The sequence below is a fragment of the Grammomys surdaster genome, unplaced genomic scaffold (genome assembly GCF_004785775.1).
Source record: "Grammomys surdaster isolate TR1022 unplaced genomic scaffold, NIH_TR_1.0 271, whole genome shotgun sequence".
NCBI classification, from domain to species: Eukaryota; Metazoa; Chordata; class Mammalia; order Rodentia; family Muridae; genus Grammomys; species Grammomys surdaster.
Window position 1 is genome coordinate 12,434,141 of NW_021604712.1, and position 6,374 is coordinate 12,440,514.

The window sequence follows — 6,374 nt, forward strand, 5'->3', positions numbered from 1 at the left end:
CATCCCTTCATGATAAAAGTCTTGGAAAGATCAGGAATTCAAGGCCCCTACCTAAACATAGTAAAAGCAATTTACAGCAAACCAGTAGCCAACATCAAGCTAAATGGAGAGAAACTTGAAGCAATCCCACTAAGATCAGGGACTAGACAAGGCTGCCCACTCTCCCCCTACCTATTCAATATAGTACTGGAAGTCTTAGCCAGAGCAATTAGACAACAAAAAGAAGTCAAAGGGATACAAATAGGAAAGGAAGAAGTCAAAATATCACTATTTGCAGATGATATGATAGTATACTTAAGTGACCCCCAAACTTCCACCAGAGAACTCCTAAACCTGATAAACAACTTCAGCAAAGTGGCTGGTTATAAAATCAACTCAAACAAATCAGTAGCCTTCCTCTACATGAAAGATAAACAGACTGAAAAAGAAATTAGGGAAATGACACCCTTCACAATAGTTGCCAACAATATAAAATACCTTGGGGTGAATCTAACCAAGCAAGTGAAAGACCTGTATGACAAGAACTTCAAGTCTCTGAAGAAAGAAATTGAAGAAGATCTCAGAAGATGGAAAGATCTCCCATGCTCATGGATTGGCAGGATTAATATAATAAAAATGGCCATCTTGCCAAAAGCAATCTACAGATTCAATGCAATCCCCATTAAAATCCCAACTCAATTCTTCACAGAGTTAGAAAAGGAAATTCTCAAATTCATATGGAATAACAAAAAACCTAGGATAGCGAAAACTATTCTCAACAATAAAAGAACTTCGGGAGGAATCACCATCCCTGACCTCAAGCTGTACTACAGAGCAATAGTGATAAAAACTACCTGGTATTGGTACAGAGACAGGCAGGAAGATCAATGGAATAGAATTGAAGACCCAGAAATGAACCCACACTCCTATGGTCACTTGATCTTTGACAAAGGAGCTAAAACTGTCCAGTGGAAAAAGGACAGCATTTTCAACAAATGGTGCTGGTTCAACTGGAGGACAACATGTAGAAGAATGAAAATTGATCCATTCTTATCCCCTTGTACAAAGCTCAAATCTAAGTGGATAAAGGACCTCCACATAAAACCAGATACACTGAAACTAATAGAAGAGAAGGTGAGGAAAAGCCTCGAATACTTGGGCACAGGGGAAAAGTTCCTGAACAGAACTCCAATGGCATATGCTCTAAGATCGAGAATTGACAAATGGGACTTCATAAAATTTCAAAGTTTCTGTAAGGCAAAGGACACTGTCAATAGGACAAAACGACAACCAACAAATTGGGAAAAGATCTTTACCAATCCTTCATCTGATAGAGGGCTAATATCCAATATATACAAAGAACTCAAGAAATTAGACTCCAGGCAACCAAATTACCCTATTAAAAAATGGGGTATAGAGCTTAACAAAGAATTTTCAACAGAAGAAACTCGAATGGCCGAGAAGCACCTAAAGAAATGCTCGGCATCCTTAGTCGTCAGGGAAATGCAAATCAAAACAACCCTGAGATTCCATCTCACACCAGTCAGAATGGCTAAGATTAAAAACTCAGGTGATAGTAGATGCTGGCGAGGGTGTGGAGAAAGAGGAACACTCCTCCATTGTTGGTGGGACTGCAAGATGGTGCAACCACTTTGGAAATCAGTGTGGCGGTTCCTCAGAAAATTGGACATAGCATTACCCGAGGATCCAGCTATACCACTCCTAGGCATATACCCAGAAGGTGCTCGAGCATATAATAAGGACATATGCTCAACTATGTTCATAGCAGCCTTATTTATAATAGCCAGGAGCTGGAAAGAACCCAGATGTCCTTCAACTGAGGAATGGATTAAAAAAATGTGGTATATTTACACAATGGAGTATTACTCAGCTATTAAAAACAATGAATTTGAGAGGTTCCTAGGTAAATGGATGGAACTAGAAATTATCATACTGAGTGAGGTAAGCCAATCACAAAAGAACACACATGGTATTCACTCACTGATTATTGGATATTAGCCCAGAACCTTAAAATGCCCAAGATGCAACTCACAGGCCACATGAAGTCCATAAAGAAGGAAGACCAAGTGGGGGTGATTCGGTCCTTCTTAGAAGGAGCAACAAAATACTCAAGGGAGCAAATATGGAGACAAAGCGAGGGACAAAAACTGAAGGAGGGGCCGTCTGAAGACCTTTCCACCTGAGTATCCATCCCATGTGCAATCACCAAAGGTAGATGCTGATGTGGAAGTCAGGAAGTGCATGCTGATAAGAGCCTGATATGGATGTCTCCTCAGAGGTCTTCAAGAGTCTGACATATTCAGAGGCAGATGCTCACAACTAGCCATTGAAGTGATTATGGGGTTCTCAATGGAGGAGTTAGAGTGAAGACTGAAGGAGCTGAAAGGATTTGTGGCCCCATGAGGAGAGCAACAATACCAACCAACCACAGCTCCCAGGGTCTAAACCACCAGCCTGGGAGCACTTATGGAGGGATCCAGGGCCTTAGCTGAATATATAAGAGTGGAGGGCCCTGCTGGGCACAGGTGGAAGATGAGATCCTTGACCTCATGAAGGCTGGACGCCCCAGGGGGTGGGAGTTTTGAGGGTGGGGAGGTGGGAGTGGGGGGATAGATAGAGGTTACATCCACAAAGAAGAAGGAGGAGGTGTGAGGGGATTGGGGGTTCCTGGGTGGGTGGGGGATGGGGTAAGGGGACAACATATGAAATGTAAATAAAACATCCAATAAAAAAATTAAAAAAAAAAACAATGAATTCGAGAGGTTCCTAGGTAAATGGATGGAACTAGAAATCATCATCCTGAGCGAAGTAAGCCAATCACAAAAGAACACACATGGTATTCACTCACTGATTATTGGATATTAGCCCAGAACCTTGAAATGCCCAAGATGCAACTCACAGGACACATGAAGCTCATAAAAAAGGAAGACCAAGTGGTGGTGATTCAGTTCTTCTTAGAAGGAGCAACAAAATACTCAAGGGAGCAAATATGGAGACAAAGAGAGGGACAGAAACTGAAGAAGGGGCCATTTGAAGACCTTTCCACCTGAGTATCCATCCCATGTGCAGTCACCAAATGTAGATGCTGATGTGGAAGTAAGGAAGTGCATGCTGATAAGAGCCTGAGATGGATGTCTCCTCAGAGGCCTTCAAGAGTCTGACATATTCAGAGGCAGATGCTCACAACTAGCCATTGAACTGATCATGGGGTTCTCAACGGAGGAGTTAGAGTGAGGACTGAAAGAGCTGAAAGGGTTTGTGGCACCATGAGGAGAGCAACAATACCAACCAACCACAGCTCCCAGGGTCTAAACCACCAGCCTGGGAGCACTTAGGGAGGGATCCAGGGCTTCAGCTGAATAAGTAAGAGTGGAGGGCCCTGCTGGGCATAGGTGGAAGATGAGATCCTTGACCTCGTGAAGCCTGGATGCCCCGGGGGTGGGAATTTTGAGGGTGGGAAAGTGGGAGTGGGGAGGTAGGTAGGGGTTACATCCACAGAGAAGAAGGAGGAGGGGTAAGGGGATAGGGGGTTCCCGGGTGGGTGGGGGATGGGGTAAGGGGACAACATATGAAATGTAAATAAAATATCCAATAAAAAAAAGAAAAAAAAAGAAAACTTTTATCATAAAAAAAAAGAAATCAATCTGGAAATTCTTGAGAAAATTGGTAATAGTTCTACCTGAAGACCCAGCCATACCATTCCTAGGCATATTCCCAAAAGATGCTCTACAATAATACAAGGACAGGCACTCTACTTGTTTGTAGCAGCCTTATTGGTAATAGCCATATGCTGGAAATCACCTAGATGTCCCTCACCTGAAGAACGGGTACAGAAAATGTGGTTCATTTACACATTGTGATACTGTTCAGTTATTTAAAACAAAGATGTCATGAATTTTGCACGGTACAATTTGTGGATGGAACTAGAAAATACCCTAGTGCCAGGAGCCAAGACTTTATTGCCTTCCTGCCTGAGGGCAAATGCAAGTTAGATAAACAGCCTGAGTTAAGGAATACTTTATTGCCCTCCTGCCTGAAAGAAAATATTAACCAGAGAAGCAACTTGAACTGAGAAATATTTTTTCTCCTTTGTCATTTTAATTGAAGCACTGCTAATCACTCTTTTTAAACCTTTAAAAGCACCAAATTTTAATATCTAAGTCAATTTGGGGGTGAGAGGAGAGAAACACTATCAGGAACTTCTCTGCAGAACAAAACAATGATGTCCATTCCTCCAGATGTCCAAATGAAAGGTCTACTGAAACCAAAACAAAAACCGAAACCCCACACAGAGGACAAAAAGATACTAAAATCACATTCTAGGGGATCAGTGCATTCCGAAGTCTTTGCTGGTCTAATTGTCCTTCGGCTGACTTTTAAAAATTAACACCCTAACTCATCAAAATGCACATCTTTCCCATTGGCTTTTTTTAAATTAAAAATAACAATTAAAAATAAAAACCATGTGAAGCAATTCATGACCAGTTGCCTGACTCATTTGATGGCACATACGGGCATATGGAGGTCAGGAAGGTGGCTTGCAGCACACGTCATTCAGGGGATTCTCTTTTTAAGGCTTAGCTTTCTTCCAAACAGTGTAAAATACCCACAATTCCAAGTATGAAGGGACACAGACAATCTCTTTTGAGAATTCCACAGGACAATACAGGCACCCCAGCTGTTCTTCATAGAGGGACAGGGCTTCAGTCAAGTTGACACAGTTCCCCTGTGTGAAGTATTTTCCATCCTGTTTCCGAAGCTTCATTGACAGGTCAAGAATCAGTCTGAGAAACTCCCATGTGGAATCTTCTTCTGGAGATGCAGAGATAGGGACAGCTGTCAAATCATTAATCACATAATCAAACTCTCTACCTTCTTTGGCATACCTCTTCAGCACTGGAATACGGTCTTCTGCAAGAATCTGATAGCAATCTCCTTTAAGATTGTCTAAGATATCTCCACGTGTTCTCCGCATGTATTTCTTACATACATCAATTACCATTTGGTCAGTCTCTACCATAGTGACAATTGGTTTCAGTTTGACAATTTCACATAATATGCCTCCATCCTCACCTCTCAGAATCAGTACCTCTTTGCCAGTGTGGTCTTCTTTACCCATGATGCCCCGGGTATATGCCAAGTCACTCTCTGCCAAATTAACATCCCCGCTGAGGATGAGAATATTTCCAAACTGCTTTGAGTGTAGAATTTTAATGTTCTGATAGGGTGAATCTTCATCATACACCACTTCATCTATGTCATACTCAACCCAGGCGCCCATCAGCTGTAGGCCAGTATCTGTCAAAGGCCCCTCCTCGAACTATAAGTGGTAATCGCTTCACCCGCTCAGTACTGTCTTGACTCAATTCTTTGATTTTTCCTTCTATTTTGTTCAAAAGGCTGTCAGTTTCTTGTTTGCCTTGCACATCACTGTCGTAACTCTGAAGATCTAGCAACACCAATCCATGTGGATAAATTCTCAAATTGGCCAAGCTGCTATTCTTGTTTGTGTAAGTTGCTAAATATCCATGATCCTGCCAGGTGTGCACGGACTCTGTCATCCCCTACTCCTGAAAAATGGACTGAAGGCCTTTCAGAATGGCCTCACCATCTGCTTTGGCGCCGAGTGTGAAGTCGGGTGTGCAGTGCCTTGTTGCTGCCATAGTGTGGCGAGGCCCTGTGCCATGCCTGGGGAGGCGACTGCGGGAGACTGAGGGACCGCGGGACATATCAGGCTGCGGGCCGGCGGGGAGTCGAGAAATATTTTATTGCCCTCTTGATTTGAGAAAATATTTAGGTAAGAAATATGGGCTAAGGAATGCTTGTGGGCGTATAGAACTTTGCAACTATGGGATGGTCCTGGACCCTAACTGTTAGATGACCTTCCCGTCTGTGTGTCTTTATAAAGGCGGTCTGGACAATAAAGTTTATGCACTTGATCAGACATTCAGACAAGTGTTTCTTCTTTGTGTCTCTTGTCCCTTCATTCTTTCGCCCCCTTCCCTATGGTCTAGTCGAATTCCCCGCAGGCAGGGTCACCCTAGTGAGGTAACCCAGGCCCAAAAAGATATGCATGGTTTGTACTCAGTGATAGGTGGATATTAGCCAAAAGGTACAGTATACCTAGGATACAACCCAGAGACAGTAAAAAGTGTAACAATCAGGAAGGTCCAATGAGGTTGCTTTAATCCTATTTAGAGGGAAAACAAAATAATCAAAAGAGACAGAGACAGCATCTGGGAGTGGAGGTGGGCATAACCTCTTGGAAAATACCATAAACCTTTGAGGTGAGAGATTGTCAGGACTCAATTGCCGAAACCTTGGACAAAATGGCCAACGGTGGAAAGACGAGACTTGAAAAGTCCACCTCCAGT

General features: G+C 42.8%; 1 pseudogene; it reads right to left on the reverse strand.

Annotated features, from left to right (window-relative positions):
- Positions 1-4,570: 4,570 nt before the first annotated feature.
- Positions 4,571-5,663, reverse strand: LOC114628801 (annotated as a pseudogene).
- Positions 5,664-6,374: the final 711 nt, after the last annotated feature.